The sequence below is a fragment of the Cetorhinus maximus genome, chromosome 20 (genome assembly GCF_964194155.1).
Source record: "Cetorhinus maximus chromosome 20, sCetMax3.hap1.1, whole genome shotgun sequence".
Classification (NCBI taxonomy): Eukaryota; Metazoa; Chordata; class Chondrichthyes; order Lamniformes; family Cetorhinidae; genus Cetorhinus; species Cetorhinus maximus.
The window spans coordinates 54,671,746-54,688,925 of record NC_135898.1 but is presented as its reverse complement, the minus strand read 5'-3'; the positions used below and the strand labels follow the sequence as shown (position 1 = coordinate 54,688,925).

The 17,180-nt window shown below is 46.9% G+C and overlaps 1 protein-coding gene across 1 annotated transcript in view; it reads left to right on the top strand.

Moving 5' to 3' along the window:
- Positions 1-16,128: 16,128 nt before the first annotated feature.
- casp7 (caspase 7, apoptosis-related cysteine peptidase) overlaps positions 16,129-17,180 on the top strand; it is a 53,374-nt gene continuing 52,322 nt past the window's right edge. Inside the window, exon 1 of the mRNA XM_078564708.1 lies at positions 16,129-16,404. The gene's annotated coding sequence lies outside the window, so the exon portion shown is untranslated. The remainder of the gene's footprint in view (positions 16,405-17,180) is intronic.

Below are 17,180 nucleotides of genomic sequence, written 5' to 3'. Positions count from 1 at the left end.
CCCTGAAATCATTTCAGAACGAAATGGATACTGCAGTGGATGCATGAACTATAAGATTGGCCCTCTTCATCTGTAAATATCTTGTGATGCTACCAGTTAAATACAGTTGCATTTGGAAGTGCAGCATCCACACTTCTTGTGTCCAACAGGCATGGGCATCATGTGATCTAGACTAATTAAGGATGAATAAGTCATATTTTCAAGAAGAACTCTATTTTGAAACTCTTACTGAGATCAAGTAATTGTTAACTTGTGTATAAACTGGGGTCACAATGGAATAAATTGTTTTTAAAGTTCTGTTCTCCCCGCCACCTACAAGTTCCTCTCCATGTCATGCACCACCCTGTTTATGAAATATATAGTTGTATCAAAATCCAGGAACACCACTGCAGCCACCGCCCCCTCCCACCCAACCAGTAGCATTAAGATATAAGTAAAATATTGTGAATGCTGGAAATCAGAAACAAAAACAGAAAACGCTGGAAAACTCAACAGGTCTAACAGCATCTGTGGAGAGAAAAACAAAGTTAACGTTTGGAGTCTGTATGACCCTTAAGAGTCATATGGACTCGAAATGTTAACTCTGTTTCTCTCTCCACAGATGCTGTTAGACCTGCTGAGTTTTTCCAACATTTTCTGTTTTTGTCTCCCTAGTAGCGCTGTGGGGGTAACTACACCAGTTCAAGAAGGTGGCTCACCGACCACAACCTCAAGGGTAATTGGGGAATGAACAATAAATATTGGACTTGCCAGCAACGCTCAGATCCCATGAACCAAAAAAAAACTCCACCCCAAAGAATTTTCGTTTGGTCGCATAAATGCCAAACGGTGAAGTAATTGTTAATAGGTCACTACCAGTTAAGAATTGAAACAGGAAAATCTAGCCGTAAGCGAAACGACCTAGTTTTATCCAATGGTATTGATCACAGCTCAGTGTGTGTGTGTATATATATATATGTGTGTGTATTTAGAGAGGAGCTCTGTAAACGGATGTAGAAGGCGGTGCTAGACTTTAGTTTCTTTCGATTGCATAAACTGTGCGGGTTTCCGCATTGTGCTTTAGGTTAAACTGATCCGGCGCAATAAAGCAACATGGCGTGGAAGGTCGCTTGCCTTGCAATTGTTACATTGTGTCTCATCATAAATGGTAAGTCATTACATGTAAAACTGGAGTTGGTGTTGGGGTGAGCTGTCGCCCTTTCTGTGGGAAGTTCAAGTTCTTAAAATGACAGGTGCACAAATTCAAGTCCTGTCGGAACGAAAGAAACAGTCTAGATGAGAGTGTCCCAGCGGAAAGTCGTAGCGCTATTCAAAGTTATTGGGAATCGTGATTCCAGTGTGATATTGTAAAGACTTCACTCAAATGCCCAAAGTAGGAAGTTTTGGGTGCACTGTGGCCAAAATGAAGCCCTTTCCCTTTCAGTGAGAGACGAAAGAAATTGCAATAATTTAAATAGTGAGTGGGCAGAATATATTAACTTGGACTTTTTGGATGTGAAGTATGAACTTCTGTTAATGTGAACAAATTCCCTGTGGACCGACCCCGGTCATGGGCACATGGGACGTTGACTGGAGAGTTGAGGAACCAGCTCCATGTGACCGACACTAATTTCGCCTTCGTTTTCGTTGTAGTGTCTTCCTGGTTTCAGGCGGGAAGGGGTTTTTTTTTCCGCTTTTTGTGACGTGGTCCTTGAATCTTGCGGCGTATTTGTATTGAGGGACACGGAAAGTCTCAGATCAAATGCGCAACCTAAAAAATGGTGGTGGGGGGAGGTGGTGGGATTTGGTCTCGAATGAAATTCGTGCCTAAGTGCAATACTTCAAATCTCCTAAACCTTTTGATCATTTATCAATCCCTCTGACCTTAAAAATGGTCCCTCCCCTTAAATGACAAGGTTTCACAGAGGAGTTTCCCGAATGCAATAGTTCAGGGGCTCTCTTCAAATTCAGCTTCTTAAAGTGTTAGAGAAAAGCATCATTTTTCTGGTAATTCATTGCTATCTTTGAGCGTCTTAAAGTCATCCTCACTTGAGACCTGAACAGGGCTACTAAGGATGGGCAATACATGCTGGCACAGCTGGCTAAGCCCACATCCCATGAATGATTTTTTTTTAAAAGCAATGCAATACTGCAGTTAAAAATGGAAAAACTTCCCTGATTATAGGGTATTTGTGCTGCTCCTGATTTGCATGGGTGATAGTTAACGGAGCTGAAACATTAGTTCCTCTACTTGGCGCCAACTCTTCCAGAGACCAGATACACAACTGAAGATGTGTGTGTCAGTGGAAGTCCTGACAAGCGGAAAGTTTCCACTTCTGATGGGCAATTCCCCTGCTGCCCTGGACACCCGGCAAATGTTTCTGACTTGCGTTAAGGTCGGAGACAAGACTTTGGACAGTTTCGATGTCCTTTACCCAGGCAACGTTAGACAGAAAAATCCTTGTCTAACACCTGGGTAACTTCAGAACTGACTCCTTCTGATCCCCTATCCACTGCTCAAACCACCCCACACCTCACACCCAACCCCACACCCCCCTTTTTGTTTATATTCAGAGTGGACCCTTAAACCTGCCATATTGACAACTAGTACTGTACATAGGCGGAAATGTTCAGCACCGTTTCCTGAGGTACACTGCGCTGTGCGTTTCAGGGAAAACTGGGCTTTTTAGAAGACCTCAGCAGAAATGGAGAGCAGCGTCGAGTCCAGTTTGGGAATTTTCAATAGCAGCAGTACAAGGATCATTTTTTAAATTATTATTATTCATTCATGAGATGTGGGCATCACTGGCTAGGCCAGCATTTATTGCCTATTCCTGCCCCTGTTCAGAGAGCATTTAAGAGTCAAGAACATTGCTGTGGGTCTGGAGTCACATGTAGGCCAGACCAGCTAAGGACAGCAGATTTCCTTCCCTAAAGGGCATTAGTGAACTGCTGCTAGGAAGTTCCAGGCCTTTAATCTTCCTTTGGTGTCTTATTGTTTACACCGGTTTGCACCCATCCCCACATTTGGGAGTATTCTAATGAGATTCGCAGGAAACTTGAGTCAACCTTAACATCAGTGGCACAAAAACAGAAAATGCTGGAAACACTCAGCAGGTCTAGCCGCATCAGTGGAGAGAGAAACAGAGTTAACGTTTCAAGTCCGTATGACCCTTCAAAAAGATTTCCAGCATCTGCAGTATTTTGCTTTTATCTTAACATCAATGGAATGGGTGCATTTTTCAAGTCTAACTTCTGGGTTGTGCCCAATGAAGAAAATCTAAACTAGTCCTTCACTAGAGTACTTTAGTTTGTCCAGTACTTATGAACATGAGGGTATCTTTTTGTAGCCTCAGTAAATCTTATTTGATTGACGTACCTAAATAAAATTGGTCCTAACATTAATACAGTTACATTTTAGTTATTAAGTTATTGTCTCTTCAAAGGAAGAGCATGAAAACACTACTATCATAGCCGCAGCTCCCATCTAGTTAGTTTCTTAGTTATTTTGTGGGGCAGAGCTAGTCTTTGCTATATAATACTTATGCACTACTTGCTATTTGGTCTTTCTAACTTGGGTTTCCTTCATTCAATTGCTTTTAACCTTCTTGGCCTTTATCATGTCAATCTTTTCTAAATATTTCTATGATTTTACCTTCCTGCCCTCCTAACAGTGTAAAAAGGGGAACCTCTTTACAAAGTTAAGATCTTGGCCTTCACTCATCAACCGCTCATGTTGCTAGCAAGGGTCCCAATACATTGGAAGCAGGGGGATTCTAGTGACTATGCACTGATAGCTGTCTCTTTTTACTGCTCTTTAAGGTGGAACTGAGAGTTTAATTTCTTTTTTACCTCTAGCTCTAATGTTTAGAAACTGTCTGATAGATTACTGATGCAGTGAATGCTGTAAGTCGATAGTTAGCACAGTCTCACTTTATGGCTTGTCATTCTAACTTGGATCCTCTTTGGGGACAATCTCTACAGACCATGTTGCACTGTTGGCCTGTACACCAACCCAAGTTTGTGGCCAAGTCAAAGTAGCAGACCAAGTGCCACTAATGGCATTATTGTATGTTTACTGTTTGACAAGGTGTCCAAATACATAGAGACACTCCACTTTCTATGGAGGATTTCATGCCTTCTCTTGCTCCAACCCTGGGGTATTTATATTGCAAACCTGCTTTGGCAGTAAGGAAACTGCAGCTATAAGAGTAGTGTTTTCATGCTCTTCCTTTGAAGAGACAATAATTAGTTTGTAAAAGTAAAGACAAGGTTATGAATCTTTTGGATATTTTCAGTTAGACATCTTTTTATGCACCTATATTATAATACAGCAGCATAATTCAGAGTTTTTTTGTTTTATAGCCAGCTTTTATTCCTCAAACAGCGTCACTAAGGTATTGAGTCGCTAATCTCATTTGCTTCCTTGGGGATTTCAGCAGGCATAAGTAAATTGCTGTGTTTGTCACCATTACAATAAGTGGTACATTTTGCTGGGAATGTTATGGGACAATTGAAATTTGAAAGGCAGTGCAGTATATATATAAAAAATATCTATCTCTATAAATATTATGTATATATTCACTCCTCTTTTTTGCTCTTTCTCCCCACCCCCGATCTTTTTGCAATATAGGGAACTTCTTGAACTGTGGAGCGCTGGCCATCGGAACAGACGATGTACCTAGAACACCGACATCGACGCCGGCCGCCCCAGCAGGCGAGGCGCCTGGAGCTACGGCCGCCACAGCAGACGGGTCGCCTGGAGCTGCGGCCGCCCCAGCAGGCGAGTCGCCTGGAGCTCCGGCCACCCCAGCAGGCGAATCGCCTGGAGCTCCGGCCGCCCCAGCAGGCAAGGGGCCTGGAGCTACGGCCGCCCCAGCAGGCGAGGCGTCTGGAGCTACGGCCGCCCCAGCAGGCGAGGCACCTGAAGCTCCGGCCGCCCCAGCAGGCAAGGGGCCTGTAGAGCCAGCCGCCCCAGCAGGCGAGTCGCCTGGAGCTGCGGCCGCCCCAGCAGGCGGGTCGCCTGGAGCTGCGGCCGCCCCAGCAGGCGGGTCGCCTGGAGCTGCGGCCGCCCCAGCAGGCGGGTCGCCTGGAGCTGCGGCCGCCCCAGCAGGCGGGTCGCCTGGAGCTGCGGCCGCCCCAGCAGGCGGGTCGCCTGGAGCTGCGGCCGCCCCAGCAGGCGGGTCGCCTGGAGCTGCGGCCGCCCCAGCAGGCGGGTCGCCTGGAGCTGCGGCCGCCCCAGCAGGCGGGTCGCCTGGAGCTGCGGCCGCCCCAGCAGGGGGGTCGCCTGGAGCTGCGGCCGCCCCAGCAGGCGGGTCGCCTGGAGCTGCGGCCGCCCCAGCAGGCGGGTCGCCTGGAGCTGCGGCCGCCCCAGCAGGGGGGTCGCCTGGAGCTGCGGCCGCCCCAGCAGGCGGGTCGCCTGGAGCTGCGGCCGCCCCAGCAGGGGGGTCGCCTGGAGCTGCGGCCGCCCCAGCAGGCGGTTCGCCTGGAGCTGCGGCCGCCCCAGCAGGCGGGTCGCCTGGAGCTGCGGCCGCCCCAGCAGGCGGGTCGCCTGGAGCTGCGGCCGCCCCAGCAGGCGGGTCGCCTGGAGCTGCGGCCGCCCCAGCAGGCGGGTCGCCTGGAGCTGCGGCCGCCCCAGCAGGCGGGTCGCCTGGAGCTGCGGCCGCCCCAGCAGGGGGGTCGCCTGGAGCTGCGGCCGCCCCAGCAGGCGGGTCGCCTGGAGCTGCGGCCGCCCCAGCAGGCGGGTCGCCTGGAGCTGCGGCCGCCCCAGCAGGCGGGTCGCCTGGAGCTGCGGCCGCCCCAGCAGGGGGGTCGCCTGGAGCTGCGGCCGCCCCAGCAGGGGGGTCGCCTGGAGCTGCGGCCGCCCCAGCGGGCGGGTCGCCTGGAGCTGCGGCCGCCCCAGCAGGGGGGTCGCCTGGAGCTGCGGCCGCCCCAGCGGGCGGGTCGCCTGGAGCTGCGGCCGCCCCAGCGGGCGGGTCGCCTGGAGCTGCGGCCGCCCCAGCGGGCGAGGCGCCTGGAGCTGCGGCCGCCCCAGCGGGCGGGTCGCCTGGAGCTGCGGCCGCCCCAGCGGGCGAGGCGCCTGGAGCTGCGGCCGCCCCAGCGGGCGGGTCGCCTGGAGCTGCGGCCGCCCCAGCGGGCGAGGCGCCTGGAGCTGCGGCCGCCCCAGCGGGCGAGGCGCCTGGATCTGCGGCCGCCCCAGCGGGCGAGGCGCCTGGAGCTGCGGCCGCCCCAGCGGGCGGGTCGCCTGGATCTGCGGCCGCCCCAGCAGGCGAGGCGCCTGGAGCTGCGGCCGCCCCAGCAGGCGAGGCGCCTGGAGCTGCGGCCGCCCCAGCAGGCGAGGCGCCTGGATCTGCGGCCGCCCCAGCAGGCGAGGCGCCTGGAGCTGCGGCCGCCCCAGCAGGCGAGGCGCCTGGAGCTGCGGCCGCCCCAGCAGGCGAGGCGCCTGGATCTGCGGCCGCCCCAGCAGGCGAGGCGCCTGGAGCTGCGGCCGCCCCAGCAGGCGAGGCGCCTGGATCTGCGGCCGCCCCAGCAGGCGAGGCGCCTGGAGCTGCGGCCGCCCCAGCAGGCGAGGCGCCTGGATCTGCGGCCGCCCCAGCAGGCGAGGCGCCTGGAGCTGCGGCCGCCCCAGCAGGCGAGGCGCCTGGATCTGCGGCCGCCCCAGCAGGCGAGGCGCCTGGAGCTGCGGCCGCCCCAGCAGGCGAGGCGCCTGGAGCTGCGGCCGCCCCAGCAGGCGAGGCGCCTGGAGCTGCGGCCGCCCCAGCAGATGAGGGGCGAACTGTACAATCAGGAGAAGTCGTTGAACATCACTTCATAATTTATCTACTAACCGGCTCATTGCTTCTCGCAGTGGTGTATATCCTCTACTACAACAAAAATAAGGTAAGCTTGTCATTGATTTGATTTTTCTGTACTAACTACAATAATTTTAGTATAAATGTCAAGTATATAATCAGTATACTGGGTCAAGTTTTTCTGGTGATTCTTGTGCACAGAATGCATTTTTGAGAGGAAGAAAAATTGCACATGTATATTAATTTAAATTTAAATTGAATCAAATGGTGCAAGTGTGAACTCTCCAAAACACAGCATGCAACTTAATGCCTAGTCATGCTCATTTTGAAAGCCACAATTCCACTGCTTATATATTGTAGAGTGAAGGGTCAAACTTTCTATCAAGTCATTGTACAATAAAATTTAGTGTGTATGGTCTAAACAGTGCCTACAATTGGACTGGTGAATTGTTACTTATAAAATAAAACTGCTGGCAGAAATTAAAACTTTGGAAATAAATGTTTTAATGGTCACGGGCAGGGAGGTGGGCTCCACTTAGAGTACTGCAGGTGTACTTTCTGTGGCTATATGCTGAGTACAACTGGCAAGGATATCATGCTAGTTTCCCAACCATCCCAACCCCCAATCCCTCATGAGGGAAGAAGGCCCTTTATGGGGACTTTCTTGTTAGATTGTTAGAACATGGGTAGAAATGGATTATGCCTCATTATTCCTCCTCTTCTTACCCACCCACCCACCCACATTGCACCATTTCTGTGCCCAAAGTGGGGTGAAGTTCTTTGGGTACAAACTGACTTGTGTTAAGTGTCAACTGTGTTTTCTTATTGTCTGTGCTCAGTGTTTTGTGTGTATTTTATCCTCTGGTTCTCCCAATTTAAATAAACCCAGCAGCAAGCCTGTTTAAATTTTAAAGGTTATTTAGTATCCCACACTTGCCCTAGAGGTTTAAAAAAAACTCGCACGTGCGCGCATTCAGAGTTTAGAAAGAGTTGAAGGAAAAAACAATACAATTACAATGTATAATTCTCTCAGTCCCTCTTTAGTGGCAGGCCTGTGGTTTCTTAGATAAGTCGATGCTTTGGCTGGAGTGAAGGCCTTGAAATGCAGAGAATTTTCAGTAAACTGTGAGGCTTCTTGTAGTTGAATTGGCGACTGGTTCTCAGGTGAACTTGAAGTTGGAACAGGTTGGGAAGAGTCCTTCTCCCACTTTGAGTATAGCTATTACGACCTTGGGTGCACAGTTGTCTTGCAGCTGGTTTGATGGCTTTGAGATGGCATCTTTGTCTCTGCAGAGCTGCTTCTTGCTTGTTTTTTTTAAAAAAGCAAGCAACTATCAGGTTGTCCCACCCATGTGTCCTATTATTAGTCCAACATCCTTTTCTAAAAAGATGGTGTGTTAGGCCAATAAACATCCTGCGTTGTGGCTTTTCAACACTTTTGAGAGTTTGAGGCAGCCAAGGTCTGTGTGTCTGGATGAGGGGCCATCGCAATTATATGAAACGTCAATGGGATCCATTTCACCTTCGTCTAACACCCATTGAGTTTCAGTGTTCCTGATGAAACATGGAGACCAGATGTCTGCAAAGCCCACTGTCTGTAGGTTTTGGTCCATATTTACCCAGATTTTACTGCCCACACTTCAAATGCCAAATGTCACATGGTATGCTACAGACATCTTATCGGCTTTTGTGTTCATTTTTTAAAATACAGCTTCAAAATTTGTAATATCTTCATGCCTGTACTGGGCCATGACAAGTGTTTGGGTGGGGGCAGAGTCATTTAACAGGCCCATCAGGAAACCAACCATTAAGCACAATACCCCACCTGTTTTGAGTCCATTGAAGTCCAATGGAGTGTAAAATGTTGGCAGGGTGAAAACCAGTGTCCACCTGGTGAGATGTTAAAATTACTCTTGGTTGTTCAAAACTCAGCTTTCAGATCTAAAAAGTTAAATCTTTTAAGTTGCATTATGTCATGTAGACAGGTTATTTCATTCAGTAATGGTCACAGACTAAGTTTTAAACAGAACTATCTATACCATGTATCTGATTCATTCCAGATCACTGTCTTGTGTCAGAAAAATGGGTCCAGAAGAACTAGACGTCCAAATGTATCTGAATATCAGCGGCTTGATCAGAATTTAAGTGAAATAATCATCAGTCTGAAAAAGAGAAACGTTGATTAAGACAAAGTTTTTTTAAAATGAGGTATGTGTTTTTGAAATGTTTGTCTTCCCAAAAAAATGGCTTCGAAAATTATTTATACCTCATGGCTAGCATTTAATATACTCAATGGGTATATTGATTATAATTGGCTTTATTCAAAACCCAAGTTGGGCCCTTGGTCCTAGTTCATTTTGCATTTCTGTACTGGAGCATGTAAAGAAAGTTTACTGCTTGTCTGGAGTTGCTTATGCCCTGTGATTTTTGTTTTCGCCCTGAAACTTATTCTCCTCTGTCTTAAGGAAGCAGTAAAAACAAATGTTTGTACTCTAAGCATGTTTACCTTTTCCTGACCTAAGGAACCTGAGCAAATCTCATTAGCAGTTTTGCTGCAGTTTTGATGTGTCTTTTGAAATCCTATTCATGGTTTTTCTTTGTAACTGTTCACCCAACACTGGAGATTAAGTTAGTGCCAGGGTGCATTTCAAACTATCTTCAGTGTGACAATACGGCAATAGCTCCTTTGGTAGTTGTAGGTGACGCTTGCTGAAGTTAAGTGAACTTTATCACTAACGATTGGATCAATGAAATGGCAGCTTTTCTTCCTGAATCTCATCTCATCTCCCTTCTAACTGGGATTTGTGAGTGGAAAGAGAAACTACTGCCTCACTGAAATACTTTCAGCCTTATCAAATTGCTTAACAAGAATAGCTAGCACATCTTTTACACATGGCTTCCCTTCACTTGCATCCCTCTTAACCACATCATCTGCTTTTTAAGAGATGGGATGAGACCACTTCTAATGGCTGACATGAGTAACGTTGGTGTAGCCCATACTCAAAGGGTGACTGTTTTTAGCCATTTTTGCACTGGGTGTTTACATCCCAAAGTGAGCTGGTCAGGATTCTGAGGCAGGTGGCCTGAAAGGCTTTTATATTTAAACAGGGTTCTCCTAGCGAGAAGTTCAAAATAAAATGTCAATTGTGAAGGCAGTAATAAAATGGAGTGGAATTAATCTAATCTTTTGAAATGTGTTCTCTTTAAGGTTTACAGCATATAATCAAAAAGCTGTGGAGCGACAAATGTGTGAAAAACTCAAATGTGAAAAAGTAGCTGAAGCTGTAAAAAGAAATCTTTCCCACAAGCCAAAACGGGAAGGAGATCCCCTCTTGGAAGATTTCAGACCACTTGCAGCTTTGCTTACTAGTACACCAGATAGTAGAAGTCCATGTTAACACTGTCCAAGAACATAAGTTACTCTTTATCCTTTACTTTAAAAAATCATTTATTTTACTTCAGCATCTCCTTGCACAAAACTGCCTCAAATGTATTGTAAAATTTTAACTGAGTTGTAGTTTGTATGCAGAGTTGATCTATTTTGTACATGCATTTATAAAATTGAGTGGTTCTTTAAGATAATTCAGTTCTATTTGCAGACAATGTATTTTTTTAGAATAATTAAAATAAGCTTGATGTCCAAACTACGAGTTTTCTATTGTCTGATGGGCACGGGGTCAAGGCCATAATATCATTCAGTAATAAATTGTACAAATGCAAATGTGAATACCTACTGATTTTAGCTGTCTAAAATTTTCAAGAACCTGATCTATCCATTCCTTCTATTTGGATTGGTACAAGGAGTTTTTATTTTTAGTAGAATAAAATTTCACTATTATAAGTAAAAACATTGTTTTCCAATTTTGCGTATATTCATATTTTATGAAGCCCATCTCTAATTGCCCTTGAAAAGGTGGTATGAGCTGCCGCCTTGAACTTTAGTAGCCCATCTGGTGTAACTACACCCACAGTGCTGTTAGGGAGTGAGTTACAGGATTTTGATCCAGGAACAGCAATATGGTTCCGAGTGAGGATGGTGTATGATTTGGAGGGCAATTTGCAGTTGGTGGTGTTCCCATGTGTATGCTCCAATTGTCCTTCTAGGTGGTAGATATTGCTGGTTTGGAAAGTGCTGCCAAAGAGGCCTTGGTGAGTTCCTGCAGGGCATCTTGTAGCTGGTACACACTGCTGCCACTGTGCGTCAATGATAGAGACAGTGAATGTTTAAAGTGGTGGATGTGGTGCCAGTCAAGTGGGCTGCTTTGTCCTGGATGGTGTCAAGCTTCTTGTGTTGTTGGAGCTGTATTCCCCCAGGCAAGTGGAGTGTTCCATCACATTCCTGACTTGTGCTTTGTAAATGGACAGGCTTTGGGGAGTCAGGAAATGAGTTACTCGCTGCAGAATTCCCAGCCTCTGACCTGCTCTTGTAGCCACAGTATTTATATAGCTAGTCCAGTTCAGTTTCTGGTCAATCGTAACTCCCAGGATGTTAATAGTGGGGATTCAGCATTGGTAACACTATTGAATGTCAGGGGACGATGGTTAGATTCTCTCTTGTTGGAGATGGTCATTGCCTGGCACTTGTGTGGCACAAATGTTACTTGCAACTTAACAGCCCTAGAATGAATGTTACTGCATAAGAACGCGGACTGCTTCAGCATCTGAGGAGTTGTGCATGGTGCTGAACATTGTGCAATCAGTGAACATCCCCACTTCTGACCTTATGAAGGTCATTGGTGAAGTAGCTGAAGATGGTTGGGCTTAGGACACTATCCTGAGGAACTCCTTCAGTGATGTCCTAGGAGTGAGATAATTGGCCTCCATTGAGCACAACCATCTTCCTTTGTGCTAGGTATAACTCTAACCAGTGAATAGTTCACCCCCATCCTCCGATTCTTATTGACTCCAGTTTTGCTAGGACTCCTTGATGCCACACTCGGTCAAATGCTGCCTTGATCTGATGGAACCATAGAAAGGTTACAGCGCAGAAAGAGGCCATTCAGCCCATTGTGTCTGTGTCGGCCAAAAGAAAGAAACTAGTCGCTCGCTTTTAATCCCACTTCCCAGCACCTGGTCCGTAGCCTTGCAGGTTACAGCACTTAAGATGCAGATCCAGGTACCTTTTTAAATGAGTTGAGCGCTTCAGCCTCAACCACCAATTTAGGCAGTGAACTCCAGGTGCCCACCACCCTCTGGGTGAAAAGGTTTTCCCTCATCTCTTGAGTCAAGCTCTTTTATCCATATTTAGACCAAGGCTGTAATCAGGTCAGGAGCTGAGTGGTCCTGGTGCAACCCAAACTAAGTGTCAGTGAGCAGGTTATTACTGAATAAGTGTAGCTTGATAGCACCTTCTACCACTTTGCTGATGATTGAGAGTAGACTGAAGGGGTGGTAATTGATCGGTATCGATTTGTCCAGCTTTTTGTGGACAATTAGGGAAAGGCAATAAATGCTGACCTAGCTAGCAATGCACACATCCCATAAAATAAAAAGCCAATGTACGCTTTGAATTTACAATGATTAAGCATAATAGATTGTTACATCCAGGTTCCTTCACATGACTGAGTGTTGGGATGAGTATGAGGCTTGCTTAAATCAGTTTGTTCTTGCTCTTAGAGTCATAGCGTCTTACAGCATGGAAAGAGGCCCTGTGGCCTGCAGTGTCCATGCTGGTCACCAAGCCCCTATCTACTCTAATCCCATTTTCCAGCACTTGGCCAATAGACTTGTATGCTATGGTGTTTCAAGTGTTCATCTAAGTACACCTTAATTGTTGTGAGGGTTCCTGCCTCTACCACCCTTTCAGGCAGTGAGTTCCAGATACCCTCCACCCTCTGGGAGAAAAAATGTTTCCTCAAATCCCCTCTAAACCTCCTGCCCCTTACCTTGAATCTATGCCCCCTGGTTATTGTCCCTTCAACTAATGGGAAAAGTTTCTTCCTATCTATGCCTCTCATAATTTTGTACACCTCAATCAGGTCCCTCCTCAGCCTTCTCTACTCTAAGAAAAACAACCTCAGCCTATCTAGTCTCATAGCTGAAATGCTTCAGTCCAGGCAACATCCTGATGAATTTCCTCTGCACCCATTCCAGTGCAATCACATCTTTCCTATAGTGTGGCGACCAGAACTACACAGTACTCCAGATGTGGCCTAACGCTTTACACAGATCCATCATAGCCTTCCTGTTCTTGTATTCCATGCCTTGGCTAATAAAGGCAGGTATCCCATATGACCTCTTAACCACCTTATCTACCTGTCCTGCTGCCTTCAAGGATCTATGGACATGCACACCAAGGTCCCTCTGATCCTCTGTACTTCCTAGGACATTCATCATGTACTCCCTTGCCTAGTTAGTCCTCCCAAAATGCAACACCTCACATTTTTCAGGGTTAAATTCATTTGCCAATGTTCTGCCCATCTGACCAGCCTATCTAAATCGCCCTGTAGTCTAAGGCTTTTCTCCGCACTATTTACCACGCCACCAATTTTTGTGTCATCTGCGAACTTACTGATTATACCTCCTACATTCATGTCTAATCATTAATGTGCACTACAAACAGCAAGGGACCCAGCACCGAACAGTGCGGTACACCACTGGGCACAGGCTTCCAGTCACAAAATTAGTGATGTCCTACCACCCAGCGGGGTGCTTGTGATATGATGAGGAATGCTGAAACAGCTGACCTCCATAATTTATGGTCTATTTTTTCTTGCTGGTCATTGACCATAGATTGTGTTTTTTATTCAATGATGGGAGGTGGGTTTGCTGGCTAAGCCAGCATTTATTGTCCCTCCCTAACTGCCCTCGAAAAGGTGGTGGTGAGCTGCCTTCTTGAAATGCTGCATCCATGTTGTGTAGGTACACCCACAGTGCTGTTAGGGAGCGAGTTCCAGGATTTTGACCCAGTGACAGTGAAGGAACAGCTACATATTTCCAATTCAGGATGGTGAGTGGCTTGGAGGGTAACTTCCAGCCGTTGATGTTCCCATGTGTCTGCTGCCCTTGTCCCTCTAGGTCGTAGTGGTCGTGGGTTTGGAAGGTGCTGTCTAAGGAGGCTTGGTGACTTCCTGCAGAGCATCTGCTGCTATTGGGTGTCAGTAGTAGAGGGAGTAAATGTTTGTGGATGTGGTGCCAATCAAGCGGGCTGCTTTGTCCTGGATGCTGTCAAACCTCTTGAGAGTTTTTGAAGCTGCATTCATCCAGACCAGTGGAGAATTTTCCACCATACTCCTGACCTGTGCCTTATAGATGATGGACAGGCTTTGGGGAGTCAGGAGGTGAGTTTCTCACCACAGGATTCATAGCCTCTGACCTGCTCTTGTAGCCACAGCATTTGTATGGCCTGTCCAGTTCAGTTTCTGGTCAATGGTAACCCCCAGAATGTTGATAATGGGGGATTCAGTGATGGTAATGCCATTGAATGTCAAGAGGCAATGGTTAGATTCTCTCCAGTTGGAGATGGTCATTACCTGGCACTTGTGTGGCACAAACATTACTTGTCAGCCCAAGCCTGGGTATTGTCCAGATCTTGCTGCATTTTGACATGGACTGCTTCAGTATCTGAGGAGTTGCTAATGGTGCTGAACATTGTGCAATCATCAGCGAACATCCCCACTTCTGACCTCGTGATGGAAGGAAGGTCATTGATGAAGCAGCTGAAGATGGTTGGGCCTAGGGCACTACCCTAAGGAACTCCTGCAGTGATATCCCGGAACTGAGATGATTGACCTCCAAGAACCACAACCATCTTCCTTTGTGCTAGGTATGATGCCAGCCAGCAGAGAGTTTCTGCATGATTGTCTCCAGTTTTGCTAGGGTTCCTTGATGCCACACTCAGTCAAATACTGCCTTGATGTCAACTCTTACCTCACCTCTGGAGTTCAGTTCTTTTGTCAATGTTTCAGCCAAGGCTGTAATGAGCTCAGAAGTTGAGTGGCCCTGGTGGAACCCAAACTGGGTGTCAGTGAGCAGGTTATTGCTAAGGACGTGCCGGTTGATAGCACTGTTGATGACCCCTTTCATTACTTTACTGATGATGGAGAGTTGACTGATGGGGCAGTAATTGGCCAAGTTTGATTTGTCCTGCTTATTGTGTAGAGGGCATACCTGGGCAATTTTCCACATTGCTGGGGAATGCCAGTGTTGTAGCTGTACTGGAACAGCTTGGCTAGGGCCGCAGCAAGTTCTGGAGCACAAGTCTTCAGTATTATTGGGAGCACAAGTCTTCAGTACTATTGCTGGAATGTTGTCAGGGCCCATAGCCTTTGCAGTATCCAGTGCTTTTAGCTATTTCTTGATATCACATGAGTGAATCGAATTGGCTGAAGACTGGCATCTGTGATGCTAGGGTACTCTGGAGGAGGCCAAGATGGATGATCCTCTCAACACTTCTGGCTGAAGATTGTTGCAAATGCTTCAGCCTTATCTTTTGCACTGATGTGCTGGGCTCCTCTCATTGAGGATGGGGATATTTGTGGAGCCTCCTCCTCCAGTGAGTTATTTAGTTGTCCACCACCATTCGATGTGACAGGATCGCAGAGCTTAGATCTGATCCATTGGTTATGGAAGCATGTAACTCTACCACTTGCTGCTTATGCAGTTGGGCATGCAAGTAGTTCTCATTTTTAGGTATGTCTAGTGCTACTCCTGGCATGTCCTCCTGCACTCTTCATTGATCCAGGGTTGATATCCCCTGCTTGATGGTAATGTTAGAGTGGAGCATATGCTGGGCCATGAGGTTACAGATCGTGTTTGAGTACAATTCTGCTGCTGCTGATGGTCCACACCACCTCATGGTTGCCCAGTCTTGAGTTGCTAGGTCTATTCCAAATCTATCCCATTTAGCACGGTGGTAGTGCCACACAACACGGTGGAGGGTTTCCTCAATGTGAAGACGGGACTTCATCTCCAGAAGAACTGTGTGGTGGTCACTCCAATCTTTACTGTCATGGACAGATGCATCTGAGGCAGGCAGGCAGGCTGGTGAGGGTGAGGTCAAGTACATAACCTCACATTCCCTAACCTCCTTCAGCCCTACAACACTCCTAGACCAGTCTCTGATACAACTTAGCTCCACCATTGGAAGCTCTGGCTTTTGTCATCCAGGCTCCATACTCCAATTCCCTCTTTTAAGTTTAAAACCTACCTCAAGAGCAAGTTTTTGATCATCTCTTCTAACATATTTCATTAGCTGGGAGTCAATTTTTGTCTGATTAGGCCGCTATAAAGCTGCTCATGAAGATTGTCAAAGGTACTATATATTAATGCTGTACTAATTGTATAATTATCACACTTTATATGAAATATGTGCAGCCTTCTAATAGGTGAGGCTTTCTAATCGATATCCTGCTGTAGATGAGATGTGTATCTCCTTTCAAAAAGTCTGAAGAGGGACCAAAGGCCGAGTTTCAGTGAATGTGTAGACCTCATCAAACCTGCGCCCTGGATGGACTGCAGCACCGAAAGCGCCATCTTCCTAGGGCGTCCCTTTCATTTCCTTTGTTCATTGGGAAAAGGAAGCTGGACTTTCCGAAAGGAGATTTTCTGAATTCATTCGAAATTCCGCCGCGTCATCGGACTGTGAGCCGAGGGATCAAAGTGTATCCCTTGCGTCCTGCACAGGAAATGTAGGGTGGGTGATGAGAACTCTGAGCAAAAGTGTCAGTCAAATGTGCGAGATTCGGGATTCCGCCACTAAATGCTAGAATTGGAGCCGATCCTGATCGTGCGCCTTTATTTTTTTGGCCAACAATTTAAAATATGTACACATGTTACCCAGAGCCCAAATCTATAATCTTACTGAAGTGAGTGCAGGGGGTGGAACTGGGCACTTGAACCCTTCAGTTTCAGGTCCAATCATTTCCTCAGCTCGCGGCGTCGAATACAATTTGTGTTAATTTCAGAAAGTTTCTTCCTGTTGTTCCTCTCTTCCGCTTCTAATCGTTTTAGGCCGAAGGTACTGGTAAAAGTTTTCTCTTTTCTCATTGTGTTGAACTCGATCTTGGAATTGTAAGATTTGTTTTAAAGAAAACAATACACTTTTTGTTTTAGATGAGAATTGTATGAGTCCGTCTAGCAGATTCGAAATCGAAACTTACACAGTCATTTTCAGTTTGATGTGGTGACCTGCGATATCGCTGTTTCAAAGGGAGGATACTACCCCATAAACATTTGGGAAGCTTTTGCAAGTAAAATATTACAGATCAAAAAAATAAATGATCATGTGTCATCTGCATTGAAAGTTGAAAAAGCTGCAGAAATTAAAACTACCAAGATTTCTGATATGCTTTCAGTTTCTAAGGTTAAGTGTTTTCTGTACATCTTTTTCTTTAAACAACTGCTTGAGGCTGATAAAATGAGAGAGGGGATTTATCTAAGTGAGGATTAGCGATACATCCATCTTTGTTC